Source organism: Cimex lectularius, unplaced genomic scaffold, assembly GCF_000648675.2.
Source record: "Cimex lectularius strain Harlan isolate CLEC.00 unplaced genomic scaffold, Clec_2.1 scaffold233, whole genome shotgun sequence".
Taxonomy (NCBI): Eukaryota; Metazoa; Arthropoda; class Insecta; order Hemiptera; family Cimicidae; genus Cimex; species Cimex lectularius.
Window position 1 is genome coordinate 72,040 of NW_019392939.1, and position 24,891 is coordinate 96,930.

At 34.2% G+C, this 24,891-nt stretch overlaps 1 long non-coding RNA gene across 1 annotated transcript in view; it reads right to left on the reverse strand.

The window, feature by feature from the left end:
• LOC112127885 overlaps nucleotides 1-24,891 on the reverse strand; it is a 54,825-nt gene that overhangs the window by 11,398 nt on the left and 18,536 nt on the right. The window lies entirely within an intron of this gene.

Below are 24,891 nucleotides of genomic sequence, written 5' to 3' on the forward strand. Positions count from 1 at the left end.
TAATCTTCTAAAGTATATCCACTGATTATAATGGTTGTAAAGTTATAGAATTGAAAAGTAAACTTCTATCAATCTTGCATTTGGTTAGTTCAGGCTAGATTAGAATAATTGGGAGGGAATGACAAAAGCAGCCATATAGAAAAATTTTTCCTATGTAATATAATTCATATTATTTGCTTAATTATTGATTTTTTGTATTCTTGGGTTTTAAGGAAAAACGCCTGATATAATTAATATATTAATGAAGTTTGTGTTTTTTATCTTTCCTTAAGAATCGTGATTAGAAGTCAACCTTGTCAAAAGCAACTGGTTTTCAGTTTAGTGTCCTAAAGTGTTTGATGCTGTTGTTTGCCTTTTAAATTCTGGTCTTTCGCTTTTAACTAAAGATTTCCGTGGAGGGGACTCACCGATGAACGTGAAAAGAGAGTTTTCGTAGTGCTTTGTCGTTGAGGGGACCGTGGAAGCCGAGTCGCTACCGTGATAGGCTTCTAGCTCCCGCGGTCAATGGGTCGATTCCCATCGTCGCCCCTGGAATTTTCTATCGTGCTCAAAACAACCTGTACAATTACCCTTCTCTGAGCAATATGGAAAAAGGTGGTTTAAATCGTCTAGTTTATGTAAATTACTATTTAAGAAAACCATGGGAATATCGATGTGTGTTTAATTATATCTCAACGAATCTATAGCTGTGATGGAACTAGGACTGATTTATACTAAACAATAAAAAAAATCATAAGAATAGGCTTGAAATTATATTTTTAAGGTTATTGTTGATCTTAGAGCAATATTGAACTTTGTTAGTCCATTGTGTCAGAATTAAGATCACGTGTGTATTTATCAAAGGAATTTATTTATTATTATAGTAATTATTTAAACGTTAACCCTCGTCTGCCCATATATATATGCAAATGCAACAAAAAACTTCCTATAATCCCCTGTTCAAATCTCAACGGTAAAGAAGTAATTTCAGGTTTTGGGTGTTTTTTAAATTTTCGACTTAGGCAAAACTTTGCTCCATCGTAAAAGAGTGAAGGAACCGGTTTCCCTCAGCCTCTGATGAAGTCGTTGGAAGGTGCGATCTGCTGGAACGTCTCAATGTGGAAAACGAGCTTGGTAGCACTATGCAGCAGCATTACTGTTACAGTAACCGTAAATGAAATGCATATCAATTTAAATTAATATAATAATATAATTAATATAATAATAAAATATAATTTAAATCACCTACCTGAGGAAGTTGTCAGCTGATAACATAAAGCAAACTGATTGAATTGAACATTATAGAACTGACAGGAAACTCAAGAGCCAGACGGATTTCCTGGAAAAATTGAACCCTTCATCGACAGCAGGAAAATGATTATTCTGAAATCGTGAGATGCGGTCTGGTGTGGCAAAATGCAAAATTTTTGGTCCTTCCAGAAGGAAGCGCAATCCAAAAAGATGGGTATAACGCTGGAAGCTAATTGAATGGAGAACTTTATAGAAAATTTCCAAACCTCCAGGAGTTTGTAGTTATTAACAATTAGCGATCCAACATTTTAAAAAAATTCCAAATTTCAACATTTTTGTTTTTTCTGAATTTTTCGTGCAGAATTTTTTCATCAATTCTGCAATGTAAATAGGTTTCCTTATAGCAAATTTAACGTTCTTTCAGGTAGCACCAATCNAAAGATAAAAAAATAAAAAAAATAAAATAAATAAATAAAAATAAATAATATATACATATTTAAAATGGGAGGTAGATCAAAATCTGTTATATTATTAATGCATTTATCACCATGTTCAATTTTACATTTTTTAATTTCAAATTTCTCAAATCAATCTAATTCTTTCCCTTTGTTGAAAATATGTAACTCTGTTGTATTTAAATTTGAATTGAAATTATGTTTTGTTTCTTTTAGATGGTCCTTGAATTCCGAAAATTTGTTCGACTTAGGCAAATGAACATAATTTAAAACAAAACATAATTTCAATTCAAATTTAAATACAACAGTCTTACATAGTTTCAACAAAGGGAGAGAACTAGATTGGTTTGAGAAATTTGAAATTAAAAAATGTAAAATTGAACATGGTGATAAATACATTAATAATTTCTTTAATTATTTTTAATAATTAATGTATTTACTATTACAATTGTTATTTGTGTTATAATTCCCGCTTTTCGCACGTTCAAATTGAGCGCCATTAAAAACCCAGCTCCTCATTGGAACGTCGCGTTGGCGGGGGTATCAGCGGGTTCACTTCTGCAATTCATGTCGAGAGACGTGTTTGTGGAAACCCTTCAACCTGACGATGAGCTAAAGGGCTTGAAATCCGGATTGTTGCGAAACAACTTAATATGAGTAGGAACCATCTTTTTTAAAAAGGATTGAACTCCACACTCACCCCATCATTTATAATTTCTATATTTCATAATTCCGTGATCAAAGGTACTAGCGATTGTCCGTTTGTATTTGTTGTGGAAATGACAATATTCTAGGTAAAGCCAGATTTCCCTATTAACATCCAGTGCCAATCTAGAAGCTGTACAAGCCTTGTGTTATATTGGTTCATACATTACCTTGAATTGCTTTGTAATCCGCCGCGCTTACAATAAAGGTTGATAAAGTGTTTCATTGAATCTGCCTCTTAAGTAATTCACGACCTGTTTGACGTTAAATCTTTCAGACGTTTTCATTCGGTGACAAAGAGTAGGGAAAAAAGTGATATTTATTAGGTCGTTTCATAAATTTTTACATAGGAATCATAAAACGCTCTGATAAAAATTTACCACGGAAAATGTACGATTCTTTAATTCACCACTAGAATTTACTGTCGATACTACCTGCATTATAACTTTTTAGATCTTTTTAGTTTGCAAGGTATAGACATATAAACAAATAGGTCATCAGTCCGAAGACCCTCGGGGAGGGACGTTAGCTCCTTCAATTTACGACTGTGTACTTGTATCCTTTGGAACGATTTTGTCGTCATTCTCATACTAAAACCACACACACCTCCTAACACAACAAAATTGTAATTGGAAAGAGAGAATTTGTGAATAATGATGAATACAACTGCTGTACAGTTGAGTATCGTGATTAAAACCCAAATTGGTGGTTGGGGATTATCGACTGGGATTCACTCATCGGATCAAGGTGTTTGAGGAAGAGTTTCTCAAGGAATTCTCCAGGGGCAGATAATGAACAGCTGGAAGTAAGATTATATGTACGTGAAAGGTTTTGTTTAGTTTAGGAATTTGTTACACAAACCTCCTAGCCATATCATCTCCCAAAACCTGTCCTGCCTCCGTTCACGATGTCTAAAATCCTGGAAAACGTTTAATAAATAGATTCGCTTCATTTGGGTTAAGTCCGCATCATTGGTTTTTGGTGACGTACGTTTTCTCTGCCTCAGAAAATGACTATTTCTTAGGTGTTTTCTTGGCATTCGATGTGATATACTCACTTCCTACCCGCTTCTTATTATCTTATCATAAAATCTTACCTAACTGATTGCTGTCTTAGAAATGCGACAAGGAATCCTCGGAGCTTTTGACACCAAGCTGGCGTGACACAAGGGAGCATTCTTGGTTCTATACTGTATACTTTTATACTACAGACTTTGCACCATTTTCTGTCGTTGTAACTTATACACCGTTGGGTCCTTCGGTTGTCGCTAGGGGCATTGCGGTTAAGGGGGTGTTCCTGATCTGCGGTGATGTGGGTTAAAATTTGTATGTGGTTAGTTTCTTTTTTCCCATCGGACTCTAAAATTTTACCCTATTTTTAGCGATTTGTCAAGGACTTTTTTCCAAAGAGAGGTCAAAAGTTTGCATTTTTTCGACATTTTCTTAAAATCTATTTGGTTCTATTACAACAAATCATTTTTGGTTTATTGTACACTGTCAGATCAGAGATAATGTTTTTTCAGAAAATAGTAAATCGTTAATTTTTGGCAATAAAATTTTACACAATTTTTTTAAATAGTACATTATAATACAAAAAGTATGTCAGTTTTGGAGAAAACTGAATCAAAAATTATTCAGAAATCGTGAGATGCGGTCTGGTGTGATGTAGGTTTCAGAAAAACATTTTCTTTGTCGTACCAACGTTTCGATATTTAATGAGATCATCTTCAGGGCTCAAAGTGTTTGTCTTCTGTGTAATTGTGCCATTCTTGCGTGTCGTGTTGAGAGTGCCGAAGTGAAGATGGTTTCAATAAAGATCGAAACGTTGGCACATCTTACGATTTCTGAATAATTATCGATTAACGGTCACTAACCACCACACACTGAATCAAAAGTTGAAAAAATGTTCAAGATAAAACTCAGATTTTTTTCCCGTTGTTGCCCAATTTAATCGTAGAAAGGCTACGTACCGATTCTTCTCTAAGTAGGAAGTTGATAGACGATGTTGTTTCTTTATTATTGAAGCTAGTTTTTTTTAAAGGAAATGTACGTAAAAGATAACAGCCTTCAAACTGCGTAAGTATGGCGAGTTCAAAGTTGATCGAGGCGAGAGATGACATAACTTGATTCGCAATTTTCCAAAAAATTATTTGAAGCGTATGTAAAGCTCGTAATATCATGAGAAAAGTTATATTCTGTGTGAAAAAGAATATATTTACAACGTCATGTTTTTCATTTAATACTTAATTCGATCGATAAAATTTTAATGTAGTCACCGAATAAACCTATTTTCTGTCTTTTTTCCTTATTTTCCTTGATTCGTATGTTTATATTTGGGCGTATAAAGAGGATTGTATTATTGCTCATCATCTGAAAATGATTCTTCTAATATTTTTTTTCCTTTTATCTGAATTTTCACCTGATATAAAGCATTAGGGCGGATGTTCCCCAGGGAAGCATACTTGGCCTATTTTTATTTTCAGTATACACTAAGGATATATTCCTACACGTGATATCGGTCGCACCCTTTCATAAACATTCATCACTTACAACCACACTTGAATGAATTATTATTATTAATGCTCACAAAGTAGAGAATGAAATAAAGCTAACAAAAAGCTTGCATTTATTTTACATATATTTTTTATCAGTGAGTATAAATGGAACTCCATTGCCTACCACAGACCTTGTGCGACTTTTCATGGACTGTCTTGGAAAGGACAAGAAAGAAACCGATGTTTTATTATTAAAAATACGATTCACGATCAAAATTGAACATTGAAAAGAAACTTTTGATATACAAGACAATGGTAAAACCTCTCGGGGTGCTCAGCTGTAAAGTTTGGACCTGGATCAAGGATTCCAATTCCTAACGTCTCCAATCAATTCAATTTAAAATTCTCCGTCATATCATAAATTTTTATGTTTCAAGCTTATTCATAACGACGTGCATATCTCGTTTGTACACGAACTCATTAAAACCCGCTATAAAAAAGTTTGAGCGTCCACAATAATCTACTGATATAACGGTTATCACTTCTAACCCTAGCAGAAAATCCTCCAAGTCTAATGAAGCGAAACCTGGCCCTGAGACCAGTGAGTGACGTATGACGAGGTTTCAGTGTGAAGGATTGTTGCCACTGGGTAACTTCTACAAGTGACTCAAACGAGAAATTCAGAGTATAGGAAATATTTTCTTTATACAATACTTGTAAATAACAAATGCAATAAAATATAATTTGAACTGTTTTTTTTTTTCACGAAACAGGCACACTGTAGATTTTATAGTTGGGAAGTTTGATCACAGATATTTTTGGATATATTTCATCTTAGGATCGTCGACTTTCCAGGAAGCCTTCCACTTCTGGCACAACATTGTCAGAATGAAACCGTCACCTTGGATGTACCAAAATTTAATCTACCCTCTCAAAAGTGTAGATAAATTAGGCTTAATAATTGAAAAGATGCTTTACTTGATGACTTACTCATCTTCAAGGCTGATTCCATTTTGAAAACGATTTGGAAATAACCAGACCGATATATTGTTAGTTCAATGCCGAGGAGGTGTGATAAAACCAATACGAGGTCAGATCCCTGAATATAGCAAAAAAAATTTAATTTTTTTTCTTTAATTCAATTTACAACATTGTTTATCGATCCATGCTTTTGGTGTTTTTTACGGGTTGTAATCGTTTATTTATGAATTATCTTGTTAATTTGCATAGAATTAGATTGTAATAACAAATTGGTATTTTTGTTTTGTGATCTATTTTTAGTAAACATTTTCTATTAATATTTATTTTATGTTTATATTATGTTCAATAAGATTAAGTATTATATTTTTTTAAATAAGATTATATTTTAATATATATTTAACTTACAGAACTGACAGAAGAAACAGTAATTTCAAAGTATCAATCGAATAATTTGATCGCACATTTTGATTAGCCTATTTAAAAATTACGAAAATAAGGCCTTTTTTTAATCAAATATATTCTCTTACTACATTGACAACCTTTGTTGGCGAAAGAAATTAAAAATGCTAAAGGTTCATTTCAATTTTACGAAGGATTTTGATTTAAATTATTAGAAAGGAAAATTTCACGTATTAAGCGCAGCTTAATCTCTTCCCGACGGAGAAGCTGTTTTATAACCGTGCATGACAATAAATTTATATATTTTTATATATTTATTTATTAGGACAAAAACTGGCCATAATAACAATATCGTCGTTTCTAGAAATAATTTATCCTCCATATAATTTCTTTCGTCAGGAATATTTTTTTTCAAAATTCACTGCCAACTACACTGATTCGTTTAATTGTAAAACGAACTCGATTCATTAAAAGCAGATGCAGAAGTCTCAATTTTTGACGAATTTATGGGACGAAAGAAATCGCCGATTTGGCCATTAATGTACCGTAGCGTAACATTAAACATCCTGTTTTTAAATATTTCCTTATAAACATTTAATTCCCGAATACTGTTGCAAAGTATTTTAAGAAATGAATTTAATTTTTTTTAGAAATTTTTAGAAACATAGGATCGACAAAATTTGAAATTTAGTCCGAACGGGCAAGGACCGATACGACCCGGATTGCCGGTCCTGTACCCTTCAGACTGGGTTATTGTTTATCATCTGCCAAATTTAATTCAATAATTAGCCAGCCTTAGAGTATTTTAAGTTATTTCTTTTTCTAAATAATGTTGAGAAGTAGAATTAGAAAACATAACGTCTAAAGGACCAGTAATCTTATAATCTTGTTTAACCTGTCAGTCCCTAAACTTTGTTTTTTGAAATATTTGAAATAACTTAAAATACTTCGAGATAATTCAATACAAGAAACTACTGAATCAAATTTGGCGAGATTATGATGGAAAGCGCGAAAGATTAGTCCGAAGGGGCCAGGACTGGTAATATGGTCGAACCTGTCAATCCCTAACTCTGTTCTTTAAAAACATATCTAACTGAAAGTATTTCAAGACTAGCTAATTTTAATTTAAATTTGGAAACATGATGAACAAAAACTTATTGTGACGACGCAAGGAACGGTAATCTTATAATTTTGTTTAACCTGTCAGCCTTAACCTTTTTTTAAAATAGAAATAACTTGAAATACTTCGAGATAAGTGAACTATTGAATTGAATTTGGCAAGATGATGATCGAAAGCGTAGTCTGAAGGGGCAAGGTCCGGTAATGTTTTCGTATCGGTCCTCGCCCTTTCAGGCTAGATTCATCATCTTGCGAAATTGAATTGATTTGGCAAGATGATGAATCTACTTATTGGTCTATCCCCTACTCACAAATCTGTTTGAAGCAAAAATGTAATAAATTGAGGCATATAAAGCAGTGAATAAATTTCATTCGAATTTTTATTTTAATGTACATTCTTAGATGTTGTTTTTCTTATTTACTTCAACCGGCTCTCCTTACACACTCCGATTATGCAATTGTGCTGCAATTCCACTCCCGTAACCCGATATTACTAACTTCAGTTATTTTACAACTTAAAACAAGAAAAAGAAGAAGTTGTGAAGCAGTAGAGGGTTCAAGGTTGGTAAAATGACGATTTGAGTGTTGGATCAGAAACTGATTATTGGATTAATTTCATAATTCCGCTGGAAACACCACACCCACAAAGGCAGACATATTCGCACGTACGTCCCAACAATTTTGTTAATAATTCAATCTAATGTCAGAATATAAATTTGCAACATTTTCTTTCCATTGGATAATGGTAATTACTTCCATGGCCTAAAATAAAATTAAGATAAGAACGAATTCTTCCTGATCTGAAGAATCGTTTTAAAACACAATACGCAGGCATCAAGGACGTTATTACAAAGCTCGGATTGTAATATCGTTATAATTTTTTCTCCATGGTTCCTATTATTAATGTTTTGCCGTTGGTTTTCTATTTTGATGGCCTTAGAAATGGAGTGGGGCTATGGAAAATCCCTGCTTTTTGCGTACAAAAGGGACTTTTCCCCCCACGGCCATTTTTAATTTTTCTTGTATTAAACAAAGTGTAGATTGCAAATCTCGGCTTTTTCCCGAAGAAAGCGACAAAAAGGATGGAATTATCCCAAAAACGGTCACGGTATGAACGTTCGAAGGTTAATGTAATAAATCTTCGATCTTTAAGAGTTTGTATTTGCACGTTATATTTTATTCTAAAATACAAATTTTCTATGAAAATCATTACCAATAAATGAACAAAAAAAAGAAATTAAAAAAAAGAACTACGCGATACATTAATAGCTAAATTTAATTCTATAATTAGTATTCAGAAATCGTGAGATTCGGTCTGGTGTGATGTAGGTTTCAGAAAAACATTTTCTTTATCGTGCCAACGTTTCGATCTTTATTGAGATCATCTTCAGTGCCTGGAATTGAATATAAAAAATATATTTTGTGCATTGTACAAATTCACTTTTTTCCACATCCTGCATGTATTTGTTAAATTTAAATAATGTTTATAAATCCCTGGCTCTGAAGATGATCTCAATAAAGATCGAAACGTTGGCACGATAAAGAAAATGTTTTTCTGAAACCTACATCACACCAGACCGCAACGATTTCTGAATAATCATCGACTAACGGTCATTAATCACCACACATTTCTATAATTAGTCCGTCTTGAAGTATTTTAATAAATTTATTTCTTTTTTTTAGAAATACATCAGACACATACATTATCGACAAGTAGTCCGAGCGGGCAAGGGCAAATATGACAAAGATTACCGGTCCTGTCCCCTTCGTACTACATTTTCGTTCATCATCTTGTCAAATTTTATTCAATAATTAGCCAGCTTTAAAGTATAATAAGTTATTTATTTTTAGAAATAAATATTGAGATAGAAAATTAGAAAACAATACGACTGAAAAGGGAAGGACCTGTAATCTTATAATTTTGTTTAACCTGTCAGTCTCTAAACTTTTTTTAATACTTTAATACTTTTTGAAATACTTCAAGATGAGCAAACTATTGAATTAAATTAGGCAAGATGATGGAAAGCGCGAAACTGTAGTCTGAAGGGTCAAGGTCCGGTAATATTGTCGTACCTGTCAGCCCTAACTCTTCTTGAAAAATATATAACTGAAAGTACTTCAAGACAGGCTAATTATTGAATTAAAGTTGGCAAGATGATCGAACGAAAACGTTTTATAATCTTATCGATCCACGCGGTCCTAACATTTGTTTCCAAAAATAAATAACTTAAAATACTTCAAGACTAGCTAATTTTAATTTAAATTTGGCAATATGATGAAAGAAAACTTAGTCTGAAGAGGCAAGGACCGGTGATCTTATAATTTATTTTTTAATCTGTCAGTCTCTAACATTTTATTAAATATAAATAACTTGAAATAATTCAATACTAGCAAACTATTTAATTAAATTTGGCAAAATTATGATGGAAAGTGCGAAAGCTTAGTCCGAAGGGGCCTGGACCGGTAATATGGTCGAACCTGTCAGTCCCTAACTCTGTTCTTTAAACACGTATATAACTGAATGTATTTCAAGACTAGCTATTTTAATTTAAATTTGGCAATATAATGAACAAAAACTGTATGAAGACGCAAGGAACGGTAATCTTATAATTTTGTTTAACCTGTCAGTTCCTAACTTTTTTTTACAATAGAAATAACTTGAAATACTTCAAGATAAACGAAGTATCGAATTAAATTTGGAACGAGGATGATGTGAAGCGCGAAAGAGTAGTCCGAAGGGGCAAGGTCCGGTAATATCGTCGTTAATTTTCAATGGAATACTGAATGTAATGAATAGGTACTATGAAAAAAATTTATTTACTGGTAAGAATTAAGATTTGCTTTCATAATGCGAGTTTGACAAACAATGATAGGATATAAACAATAAAGTCAATTGGTTTACTTTAGTGAAGAAGCAAATTATTGGAATTAACAACGAAATGTTTTTTTTTTCCAACTTTTTGCCATAACTTTGTCATTTCATGATCCATTTAAAATCCAATTGTGCCATTGTTTCGAGCGTAAAAAATCCTTTAAAATGATGTGTCAGGGTGTGTGGGTCGAATTAGTTCAACTGGGCATTTAATAATTGGTTCAAGGGAAATTTTATTTACAGACAATTCAAGTTAAACAGATTGTCAAGAGTAAAAATTAACAATTAAATTTGTCCAATCCGCGTAATTTAATAGGTTAGTTAATTAAAGAACAGTTAAAGAAAACTGTTACAATATTTTAATAAAACTGACGTGACCAGTGTTCATTACTCATTACTCACCAGGGTCAGAATTTTTGCAAGGTTACTGTTTACTTTTCCCACGATTAATTTAAAAAAATTATTACTTTTCAATTAACATTCTGTTAAAATTACTTTTCTAATAACGAGATTTCATGATAGACAATTTATCAGTGAATGGGGAAAAAGTGATTACCTTGTAACATAATAGGTTTAAACTGAGCTTGGTAGTGATAAATTTTTAAATTTGTTTTATCCATTGCCTCTCTTTAAAACATCAATGAACAAATGTTTTATCATATTTTGACTATTAGGCGTGCTACAGGGCTGAACAAACAAAAATAAATCAAAATCAGCCGAATTATAGGAAATTATTCGCAATAATTCTCTCCATTGGGAGCGAATTGACCATAATAAGCAGGTGGAGTTTAAATTGTAGATGATAGAGAACTTTACTACGTTGTAAATATTTAAAATAAAGGAATTAGTGTGTTAGTTAGATCGTTCCTTATTAACTAATGAAATGTCCACCTTTTCCGGTTTTCGGCACGTTAAAGCAGCCGAAGTCTTTTCTCAAGAATTCATACATGACCAAAACTGTACTTAACAATTAATTAAGGTTTTTAGTTGAGATGAAAAAAGTTAATGGCACGAGCGGGATTCGAACCCACGATGTTCGGCTAGATACGCCGCTGCTCTACCACTTGAGCTATCGTGACCTCGATCCACTCGGACACCAACTTCCCATCTCAACCGCACCTTTTGAATTTTCCCTCCTTTTTGCTATTTTTCAAATAAATTGTAATATATTAATTGGTCAAGCGGACCACGAAATAAGTGAATTTAAAGAATATGTATAACATGTTGCAATTTTTCACACGGAAAACCCGAAAGTGAAATATCGACCGGTCGAAAATGCGTTTCTTCGTGAGTGAGCCATTTTAAAATAATTAAGTCTCCCTAACTGTTTAATGTCAACTTAACGGATATTACCTCTTGGAGCTTGATTAATTGATGGGCTATTACAATAGTTGGCCATGCGGCCAAGCCGTGGCTCAGGCGCGTCCAAGGTTGCAAAAAGTCATTTACATATCTTTCTAGATTGTTTCTCGATGTCGCTCATAATTATAAAATACAACCTAGTTCTTTACTTTCTTTCAACCTAAACGTGCGTTTGCCATTTAAAACTTAAAATTGCAGCTAGTTCCAACATTTCAAAATTTTATACGGGGATATAAAATTCCTAGTATGATTTTTATAGAATCCTATTTTTAATATTACAAGTAAAAGGGTAAAGTTTGTATAGCATAAATATTAAACTTCTGCTAATTTCTAGAAGATTTAACTGCTGTCTGATGGGCGTGAATTGACGTTTCTTATATTTTGGTCTGCCCATCCGATGCATGGCATCATACATTTACACACTAAAACCTTTCTTAGCATTTTTTTCATTCCTTCAAATTTTCAAATACAAAAAGGGCAGCCTGAAAAAATAACGCGCAGATTATTCACTGAAGGTGGCGAGAAACCGAAGGTCTTCCTACAGGAGATTAAAGTTCTACTAATTTCTACAACTTCTAATGATTTAACTACGATCTGCAATGTGCTGGACATGTGTTTCGATCATTTCTCATCGTACAAACGTCTGAAAAGAACAGCCTGAAAAAAATGCCTACAGATTAAACACTGAAGATGGCGAGAAGCCGAAACGCGTTCCGCAGGAGATTAAAGTTCTGCTCATTTCTGCAAGGTCTAATGATTTAACTACGATTAGCAATGTGCTGGAACTGTGTTTTGGCCGTTTCTCATCATAATATGTGGAAAAGACATTCTGACAAAATAATGCACACATTAGCCACTGAGGATGGCGAGAAGCCGAAACGCGTCCCAGAGGAGATTGAACTTCTGCTTATTTCTAGTATGTCTGAGAATTTAGATATGATCTGCGGTGTGATGGTCCCAAATTTGTTCGTTTGTCATCGTACAAATATGTGAAACGTACGGCTTGGAAAAAATTCCTACAGATTGAACAATGAAGATGGTGAGAAGCCGTAACACGTTCCGCAGGAAATGAAATTTCTCATTTCTACAACGTCTGATGATTTAAATATGGTTTGCGGTGTAATGGACCTTTATTTTGGAAGTTTCACATCGTACGAGCATATAAAAAGATAAGACATATAAAAAACATATATAAAAGTGACAAAATAACAGACAGATTAACTACTGAAGATGGCGAGAAGCCGAAACGCGTCCCACAGGAGATTAAACATCTACTCTTTCTCCAACGCCTGATAATTTAAGTACGATCTACGGTGTGATGGACCTGTATTTTGATCGATTCTCATTTAGGTCTTCCAACTAACCACTGAAGAAGGAACCTGAAGATGAGAAGCCGAAGCGCCTCTGACAATTCTAAACAACGTACATTTTTTAAGTAGCATAAACGGTATCACGTACAAAAAAAAACTGAACATTATGAAAATGCTGTCCACAGAAACAACACTAAATTGTTGAACTGGCACAACACTGAGTCCGTCTACACTTGCAGTTTACGCTGATTTTTCGATCAACTCCGATGATGGACAGAAATTCCTCAATGACATCGAAAAATATCTTCCCCGACTCATAGACCACCGTAAACTTCAGCACTAAATTGTCCTCAGTTCATTTGCACGTCATTACTGTCATAAACATCCAAACTGACCATCCTTTCTATCGACTACTTATTAAATAAGTAGATGGCAAAAAAATCTTTTTTGTTTAAACACTCTTATTTCTTGATAGTCTGAGAGACTTTTGAGCAAGCTTTATTAAAGTTAATGATTTTCTATTTATCCATCTGTGATTTCTCATAATTTTCTTGTGTCCATTGTATTAATTAATGATATCAAGGGCAGGTGACGGTGTTTGCGTGACTTAAACTTTACAGTGCTTTGGTTATTCAGGCTAAGGTGCGAACTTTTATATTAAAACTTGAGGCCTTGGTTGAGTCTTGAAAAGCGTCCACTTGCACTTATTCCTGAAGACGTTTTGGTCCTTCAGAATAGCAATTTTTTAAAATAATTTATTATTTAAGGAATATAAAAATTATTTTTAAATATTGCATTTTCAGTGAACTGCATTCCACCAATTAATTTCTCATGTAAAAAAGCCACCTGGGGTACATTCAATTTTGTGCCTCACAACTAAACATTCCAAGCCCTTGGTACTAATCCGTTTGGTTTGTTAATCTGACCTGTATTTAGACAAGGCTCCGGGCGACATTGCAACAACATAGCATCTCACGTAGGCCAGTCCTTGGGCGTTTTCTCAGCCGCATTTCCTTTTATTTTTCACTCAATTATTATTGCCGACGAACGTGGAAAATAAATAACAAACAATTGCTGGGTACCTTCAGTCCTTTTGTCAGTCCAATACCACTTATAGTACTTCTACTATGCACTACTCCCGAAAAATTTCAATTTAACAATTGTTCATCATGCCTTTTGGAAAATAACTTAAAAATTATAAATCTCATAGGGTTTTTTACGATCTAAATTAAATTGGCCTAATTTGGCTTTTGATATTTCATTCGTCAAATCGCCGGAGTATAGAGAGGGCCAGGAATAAAGTAAAGGAAGTCTAGATGGATGATGTAGTAGTTGTTGGATATGACTGATGTCCTGGACGAGACGACAAGGTTTGCCTATATCCTCGTGCAATACATCAAGCCTAACCTGTCAGTTCAGAAGCAACAAGTGAACCAAGGCCAGTAATTTTCTTCTATATATAAAATTAATTTTACTTTTTTTCATTGTCCAGTTAACTCCGTTAAATACGTAACAACTGGGGTAGAAAATGTAAAATAACATTTACGGATTTGACAAAATTACTGTACAATTGTGTATATTGGCTTTTGTTATGTCAACTAAATGCTGCATATTCAAAAGAATGACGTCGCGTTTTATAAATTTCAATTTATTTTATACGAACGAACTAGTATTACATTACGATTATTATCACTTTCTAAACGGGGAACATGAAATACTACTAAATAGCAGTAATAGTAACAGTTTATTAATTGATGTGTCCGGAAATCGTCAGACCATATTTGAGTGTACAAATAAAAATTTTAAATGGTTTTTATATTCAGATATATAATTATTTTTTTCTTAGTTGAACTTAAGCAAAAGTTTTACTTCCAAACTTTTTAGCCTAGCGTGAGAGTTCCATGTCGCCTGCCCAGAAAGGCAAAGTACGAGTAGGTTGTGTGATTCGTCGAAATGTAAAAGTAAAATATTTACATTTGATCTACTTTTTTATCAGTCTTCAAGCGTAGAAATGGGAGTTACAGTTCGGTTTCTGTGGATCAGAATTGTAGCAGATGTAGGGATTTAGTGTACATCGAGTAAAGGACAGGACCTAGGATGTTACCTCGTAGGACTCTCGAGTGAACTGATAAGATGTTCGATAGTGCACCTTCTCAAACAAAAGAATATCTGTTGGTAAAATAATATTTGAAGATTAAATAACGGAACGACGTTGACCTCGAGACCTCCGCCCTGGCATAGAAACGTGGGTTACAGTTAGGTTTCTATGGGGTGACAGGATCAGAATGGTAGTAGTAGTAGATATAACTGTTGACGTAAGGATGAGAGTATATTAAGTAAGTGATAGGACCTAGGATATATCCTTGTAGGACCCTCCAGTTAACTAATGGAGGACCTCGAGACCTCCCTGGCGTTTAGAACTACTTCCAACTATCATCCTTCTCCCAGTAATGTCCAAAACCCTTAAAAGACTACTTTTAAGTCTACAACACGATGTCAGATGTGCAGTGAAGTGCCTATCTCGAAGCCCAAATGATGGGTAAGGATTATGGACTAGGATTCTAGGCGTTTGAGGAGAAGTTTGTTAAGGATTTTGACAGGAACAGATAATAAACTGACAAGACGAAATGATGTAGGATGAAGCGGGTTGTTTGGTTTAGGAATTACTTTTTACTCCAACCTCTTAACCTCCCCAGGCCTATGTCTCTCAGCAATGCCGAAACTTCTCGAAAGACTGCACTTAAAATGCCTAAGACTATTTCTAGATTTACATGAAACCATTCTTTCTACTCAAATGTTCTTCTGTCCCAAGCTTTTGACAGAGTCTGGCACCCTGGAATTCTCTCCAAACTAAAGCAGTCCCTAGCCTCTATCTCATTTTAAAATTGTATCCAACAGGTTGTTGCTTAAAAGTAACGTGCTACAATGAGTTCTCTGAGCAAAACCGATCCAAGCCGGCGCTGTATAAGGAATTATTTCCTGTCCTTCCCTATACCATATTTATACTACATATACATGCCAATACAGTCACCTATGCGTACCGCATTTTTTTTCCTAACTCAAATCCTACCAATATCCAGCCAAATTACGTTTACGTTAAATAAACTCCCTTGTACAAATTAAAGCGTGTCCTTCCAAATACTCTTTACTTAATCCTCCGCTCTTACCTAATAGAGCGGTTCTTTCGGGTCCGACAAAGATCAGATTACTCCGAATACTGCTCTGGCCGCGGGAGTACTGCAGGGCAGTGTACTCGGACCAATACTCTACATCCTTTATACTGCAGATATTCCCACTAAACCTACCATCCTACTTGCATCCTTCGCCGATGACACGGCTGTACTATCCTCCAATTCCGATCCTGCGGTTGCTTCGGAAGATCTGCAGGAACATATCTCGTGCATAGCAGATTGGTGTAGACAATGGAAAATGAAGATAAACGAAAGCAAGGGCGTTCATGTCATTTTTACATTCCGAAGCAAACCTCCTCTCACGATATACTACAGCAATGTTCCTATCCCCAAATCCGACTGCGTTCGCTACCTTGGGTTCCACCTAGACTCACGACTAACGTGGAATCAACATACACGACAAAACCTGAACAGACGGTATGGTCTACTGCACAGACTTATAGGACGACAGTCTAAACTATCGACAAAAACCAAACTTACAATTTACAAAACACTACTACAACCGATTTGGACGTACAGAATAGAACTGTGGGGAACCGCTAAACCTTCCAATATCCAACGTCTCCAATCCTTTCAATCTAAAGTCCTCAGATCCATTGTAAATGCTCCTTATTATGTCTCAAATGCTACACTCCACAACGACCTTCAAATTCCTTATATCCAAAAATTCATTCCCCAAACATTTACCAAGTTCCACAAAAAACTCTCCCACCATCCAAACGGTCTTGCCCAAGCTCTGTCCAATAGAACCCATCCCTACAACTCCATAAGGCGTCTCAAGAGGAAATGGCCCCGCGACTTCCTTTCGAGAAAACAGTAAAACAACATAAACAAAGTGAAGAGGGAGGATAACATTGATTAGTTGCTCCCCTCAATGTAAATAGTTGTATATAAGTTCATGCATCCGCAAATTACATATTGTAAATAATAATTACAGATTGTAATTTTAAGAAAATATTTAAAAAACTGTCTTACCACGTGTTTACGTTAACAGTAACCGTCTACTCAAGTTTAATAGACAATAGATTGACGTGGAATCACAACACAAGACTTAACAGACAGAAGACGTGGCCAACTACGAAGACTTTTAGGACCTAGTTCTGATTTGATCTTCAAAATTAAACTAACTCTCTCTACAAGACATTACTGTGGCCATTTTGAAAATAGGACTTCACAACTATGTACTGAATTAGTTTTTTCTACAAAACTCCCACCCATAAAATTCAAACGACAAGAAATAAACAGACGACAAGCAAGACTTCCAAGACATAAATCAGACTGTAAATAACTAACCAACACTATACAAAACATTCGACATATTTGGACATAAAGATAGCTGGGAGACACCACCATGTCATCTAACATATAAAATCTTAGGAAGAATTCTCCAAGCTACTGACTACATCTTCTAATCTCAAGTTTCAGTCCAATCTTTCTATCCCTACAGATCGTTCTTCACTATCTACCATTTAAGAACCCTCCACGTCCCTCAAGTCCGCCCGAGTTGCATACCGCATACCAGCTATTTTATCAAGTAAGCTATTAGAAGAAGACTATGTGAATGTTGTGAACTAAGGACAAAATAGAATTTCTTCATCTTCTGGATTATGAAGTTTGATAATCCACTATCCACGGTCGTCTTTTATTTGCTTTTTAATTGCTTCCGATTGGCAGCGGACATCTAGTATATTGACTTCCGAGCACTACTATAATTCCTTTTCGACAATAGCACTTTCATTCCTTTAGAGAAAAATGTATGATCATCGGATTTGTTGCATACGCTTTGATCTGCGATATCCTTTAATTTCTGAAAATGCAGGAACATTCGTATATTCGGTCCGGTTAATTAAGCTGGATTAAAAGAGCCAACGAAAAGTTATCAGTATGATAAAAAATTAAAACAGCTAGCAAACATTCCCCCCAGCAAAAAAATGTGATAAGTTAAAAGGGTATTAAAATTAATTTGATTTCTAGGATAACTTATATTTATAATAATTTAGCAGGTTCTACCAGGTACATAAGAATGAAATAATTTCAGAAGAGAGCTTTGGATTTCTGAAACATGAGAGTTAACTAATCAGTATAGAATGAATGACAAGATCAAAGGTTTTAGAAAAGTTGAGAAAAACACGGAGAAAATCGTGTTGACTAGTTATAAAAAAAATAGTTTTAATTAATTGATTTTAGTTATTTAAAATCAAAAAATTGGTAAAGCTTCCGGACTAGATTGCATCCTTTAAAAATAGTTCAAAAATCTATTCATCGTCCAGAATTTATGGAATTTGAGTTTATTTGGCATTGCATTCAAAATCTCCAAAACCTGGGCAAACCCAACTGCCTGACAATATCTTTAATAAGAGGACACAAGAAATTTTGTCAAGTTGAAATATTGTTTATAAAGAGTGTAAACATGACAGAACCAAAAAGTGAGCCTTGAGGAACTCCAGGGATGGGGAAGAACAATTTTCTAATTTAATTCCTTCGCTTCTGCTTGGTAGATAAAAATAACATAATTTCAGAAGAGAGGCTATGGATTTCTGACACATGAAAATTAATTAATCAATACAGAATGATTGACAAGATCAAAGGCTTTAGAAAAGGTGAGAAAAACATGGAGAAAGCCGTGATGACTAGTTACAAAAACAAATCGTTTTAGTTAATTGACTATAGCTATTCAAAATAAAAAAAAATTGGGAAAGCTCCCAGACTAGATTGCATCCTTTAAAAACAGTTAAAAAATCTATTCACCGTGCAGAATTTGTGGAATTTGAGTTTATTGGCATTGAATTCAAAATCTCCAAAACCTGTGCAAACACAACCTGAAAATATTGTGGATAAGAGTACACAATAAGTTTTTTCAAGTTGAAAATATTGTTTATAAATTAATTAAGGTTTTTAGTTGAGATGAAAAAAACACGAGAGGGATTCGAACCCACGACCTTCGGCTTGATACGCCGCTGCTCTACCACCTGAGCTATCGTGACCTCGATCCAATCGGACATCAACTCCCCATCTTAACCCCACCTTATGAGTTTTTCCTCCTTTTGCCATTTTATTACCATTGTTATACCATTGTTTATAAAGAGTTTAAACAAAACAGGGCTAAAAAGTGAGCCTTGAGGACCTCCAGGGAGGGGGAAGAATAATTTTATAATTTAATTCCTTGGCTTCTGCCAGTCCGTTAAGAACGAAATAATTTCAGGAAAGAGCTTTGGATTTCTAAAATATTATAGTTTACTAATAAGTATAGCATGATTGTTGAGACAAAAGCCTTAAAAAATCGAAAAACACTACATAGGGTGGCAAAGATTTCTTTCTTCCTGAAAGAGCATCGAATTAATGGTTGTTGACATAAATGGACGAAAACCATGTTAACTTTTCTGTTTATGCTTTATGGTCAATGGAAAATTTATGGGAGATAAGATTATAAAAACGCATTCCCCATCGAGAATAAAACAATGCTCAAGATTAATTAAAAACAAGAAAAAAACGCCAACATTGTATGTTGTACAGATTTTAAAAAATTATTAGAAAAGTGAAAAGTTACCGAAGTCAATTGTCATGTTGTCGAGGGATTCCCTGAGTTTAGAGGTCATCCACATGACTCATGTGTTGAATCCAAAACGCCTTCCTGTACTCTGAAGTCCGCAGTTGAAAAAAAAACGGAAAATAAATAGTTCGGAATTATCCGTAATTAATTATTTTTTCAAGATGATTGCTTTTCCTGTAAATTTCTGACGGGTAAAGCCCTAAGATGGTCACGATTCCATGATAAAACAAGCGTATAGATCTTAATAAATCAAGGCTGTTTATTAATCCAAACCTTCAAACACTAATACTAGTTTTTGAAAAAAATGTTTAAATCATAATCAAAACAAATATTTAGAATTTATTGCAAGGATATATCTTTTCCGTATTTTTTTCCATTCTCAGTCGTACGGTTAAACCATGTCAGCTCAAATGGAACGGTTCGATGAGGAAAATTGAGGGGCTTTTCCTGTCAGCCTTTAAACGCCGTCACCGTTTTTTATAGACGCCTCTTACTAGTTGAATACAAATTTCTAATTTTCCTCCAAGTGAATCACACCAACTGGGACAAAATCGATCACCCGTAACGGAAACCGATTCATACTTTTCTTGTTTACTTGTCGCGTGTAGTTCTTCGGATGACAGATTTATAAAAAAATATCTCGCAAATTGATATGGATGAAAGGTTGAAAGTTGAATGTATCTATGTTTTCTATTATTATTTATATTTATATTACTTTGCCCTGATAACTAAGCAGGAGCAAACGAAACAAAACGAAAAAATCCTAGGTTCTTAAGCAAAATAAAATGTTAAGTGACTCCATGTATACAAGTGTCTATTAACAGTCTATCCATTTTTCTTTAAATAACTGTCTTTTATTTACGCAAAGACATATCAATATATCTAACTAGCCATCCATATTAGCAGCTTATGTGGTCTTTTCTTCTTTTGCCCTTATCTGTCCATTATCATATACATCTACAGACTACAGACATCTATAGTCTACCAAGACAACCCATCAGTCTATAAATCTTTCTATTTACCTGTTTTTTTATAGATGTATCTGTTATTAAAGTTATATAATTCCTGTCGTACAAGAAGAAGACCGTTCGCTGTCGTGGACGCGGTGTTAGAAAAACTTTACAATAATTTCTCAATTAAGATTCCAGATATACAGGGTGTTCGGCTACTCGTATTGTAAAATTTACCAGTAGATTCTACATTCAAAATGGTATCAAAAAGTCCTAATTAACTATGGTCCGAATTTCAACAGTTTCGGAGTTATTTCCCTTTTTCTGTTTTTTTTTTTTATTTTTATTTCACGACCTTGCTTCAAATAAACAATGATAACTCCAAAACTAAAAGGTGTTGGTCAAATCTGTTCATACCATTGAAAACTACGTTAAATTTCCAATAAGATGTGATCGATACTAAACTTGTAAACGATGGTGAAGAAAGTATTTTAATAGCCAGAACTTCGAAAAAAATTTTTTTTTTTTTCAAAATTGAAGCACTTACTAAATGATTCTAAATTAGTATGTCCAAACCTAGAGAACAGAAAATTTCAGAAAAAGTATTCCATTTAATATCCTTTTTAGTGGTGTAATTGCTTTTCGATTAATTTTTTCAAAGATGAAGAAATTGATGAAAGAAAGGAAAAAAACCGCGGCTGCCGGATTGGTAAGGTGGAAAGATCAATAATAATTTTAAAAAATAAAAAACGTAAGGAAATTTTGAATGAATGCACTAAAACCGTTTTGAATCTTAAAACTCTTTTATTCCGAGAAATAATAATATAATAATCCTTTAATCAAAGTTGCAGTCGTGTTGGTAAATAAGTAAATAATTGCACTATTTCGTTTCTAACCCAAATTTAAAAAAATTAATAAATTCATTCAAAATTTCCTTAAGTTTTTACCTTTTTTTTAATTTTCCACCTTACCAATTCGTCAACCGCGGTTTTTTTCCTTTCCTTCATCAATTTCTTCATCTTCGCAAAAAGAAATTAAAAAAGCAATTACAATACTAAAAAGGATATTATATGGACCAGAATTTCTGAAATTTGCTGCTTTCTAGGTGTGGAATTAGTTGTTTAGAACCACCGTAGTAGGTTTTTCAACTTTGAAAAAAAATTCACTAGTTTTCATGGTCCGCTTGACCAATTAATATCTTTCAATTAATTAATTTTTTATGTCAATTAAAAATCTTAATTATTTGAAAAAAAATTTCAATGTTCTCGTTAACGTAGTTAAATTTAACGTAGTTTTCAATGGTATCAACGGATAAGTTTGAAGTAAGGTAGTGAAATCTTAAAAACTCAGAAAAAGGGAAATTACTCCGAAACTGTTGAGATTCGGACCATAGTTAATTAGGACTTGTTGGTTCCATTTTAAATGTGGAATCTACTGGCAAAGTTTGTTACACGAATAGCTGAACACCCTGTATTTATTTACTTATTTATTTAATGAATTCCAGTCTTGCAGGAGTAAACTTCCAACTAGCCGTTGGGTCTCACGGACAAGGGACTAAATCGCGCTTTAATGACCTTCATCCAGAAGATCCTGTTAGTCGATGTTATTTATGGAAACTGTTGCGAAGTTTTGAAAAATGTTAAACAATTAATTTACTATCAATTAAAACGATAAATTATTTTTCGCTTGAAGAAGTTTCGGTTGGAGAATATTTCGTTTTTCCGAAAAATCGTTCAGAAAATGTATATTGATGAGTATCTTGCTATTTTGAGATAGTTAAGCCCCTATTCGTATCCCCCTTTCCTAGAAAGTTAAATCAAAACTGTAGCTCGTGAGAAAATACACAAAAATAAAAGTTTATTCGTTTCGGATTTCCTAATTAAAAAATAACGGGGGGGGACAAAGTCAAACTCATCCTGTATAATTATCCTAGCTCAACTTCATAATAATTTCTATACTTGCATAATTTCAACCAAGCAAAAATTCAAAGTTGTTAGTTACAATGGCGTGCGTAGCACGTTCTATTATTTTTTTTTTTTTTGCTGAATTTGGAACAAAACGTTCCAAAATTCCTAACTAATACCCAGCAATTTGTAGTTCATCGGAACAACTGCACAACACGTTAACATACATATGCATCGGGTCGAAAAATAAGTTTGTACCTTTAGTTGATTCATTCAATGAAAATTTCAAATATACGTAAACAAATTTAATTAATAATATATGAACCATTTTGTTCCACTTCCTGTTGCCATCTTCCATGAGATATCTTTTTTAAATTTCGTCCTCTCAAAATTTCTCAGGTCTTTGTTTGATGAACTTTTTCATTTGTTTTCCGCGATCTTTAACTGAAGTAAAGTTTTCTCCAATAATAAAGTTTTGCAGAGCTGTAATAAATGAAAATCTAAAGGTCGTTGAATAGGGTAGTTTGGGCAGCACATCCCAGCCAACTTCCAACAATTTTTATCTTTAAAGAGATGTGAGACTAGCGTAACCCCGGTGGAAACAATCACCAATGCTGGTCGTTTCGGATCATTTGTTGAATTTCATTTCAAATCTAATTGTCTGCAGAATACAGTAGAATTGACGCTTTTCCTGAGCGAAGCTCATGAGATACCATTTTTCAATTCCATAAAATGCACATTAGCTTCTTGGATGTATACCGGCTTTTGGAGTCGTTAACGGTGAGTCGCTGCGTTTTTTTCAGGATTTTCCTATCTGATCATTGTTGTAAAGGCTCTGGGATGACTCGTGTCATTTAGAGTATTTATGAAAAAAGTATGAATTTGGTCAGCATCGATGGTATAAAGACGACCAGAGCACTTTTGTCCTCCAACTCAAAATAACGGCTTCTGGCACAACCAATCCACTAACGATCTGGCTTTCGGCCAAAGAGTCATTGAATGACTCTTTGGGATGAATTCGAAGTTATGCACATCACAACGTTTCTTTCGAGCCGTTTTTCGTTTTGCTATTTATTTATGTTTTTTATTAAACAAATTTCCTACATTTTTTATTAGCAAACCACCTTGTAAAAATAAGATCTCGAACGCAACTGACGAATAGAAACATCATAACTAAACCCTTTTCAAAATGTGAAAACAATAATGATTAAGTAATTATCGCTTCAAAACACAAGAGGGATTTTTTTTTTAATTTACACCCGTAGAATTATCTAAAAGCAAATATAAGGTCAATAGAGAAATATAGATTACTTTTATACTCTTGAGCGGAGAAGTCACTCTGTGGTCACATCAGTATACCTAGCCACTCACTTAGCCTAGCCTAGCCACACTAGGATGTGATCACGGAGCCATCGGTGTCGAGGATTATCAGGAAGAATGGCTCAAGAAAGCTAGGTTACTAAGGAATTGGGATGGTCGATGAGTGAGACGTGGAATTCGTTCTATCTCGATTTAATGGCGTGTGAAGTGTAAGGGAAGTTGAGGTCATCTGAATGCTTTGGCTGTGCATTCTATGCAGTATGATAATGTCAGTTTGAGCAGTGTGTTACTTTAGTTTTTATAGTTAATGGATAGTTTGGATCTTATGTCTAAGAGAGGAGATAGAAGTTTGTATCATCTGTTTAGTTTCGTTTAAGTCTATTATAGGGATGCACGTGAGGCGTGTTTCGATTTACTGTCCTAAATCGCAAACACGTTTTTGATATGTGTATAAAATCTTTATCGCTCAGCCTTCCTCATAGTCCAACCTCTCGCAGCCATAGGTTACTACTGGAAATACTTTGCTTGAACTGCGAACTTATCAAGATCAATCAGCGTCTGCAGTAATTGCGAGAAATACAAAGTCTGTCAATGCCTGCACTTTTTCTCCCTCTACTTGCCAGTTATCAATCACGGTTGCCATAATCTTGCTTTTTGAGATTTAACAACAACTTAGATTTGGCAGTTTCTTCTTTCGCCTTCGTCATAAGGCTCCTCATCTCGTCCTCGCTTTCGGCCATCAAAGTGTTATCATATGCATATCTCAGATTGTGAATATTTCTTCCAGCGATTTTAACCCCAGCCATTTTGATTCCTGAAGGCACGTCGCATGATGTGTTGTTGTACAGGTTGAATAGGAAGGGTGAGATTATTCGACCATGCCGTACTCCTTTCCCACTCTTAAAGTAGTCTTTTGTTCCGTGCCTTGCTCTTACCGTGACTGTTTGGTCATTATATCGATTCCTCATAAGGCAGACAAGACAACTTGGTATCCCCATACAATCAAGCACTTGCCAAAATTTATTGAGCCGCACAATCAAAGGCTAAGA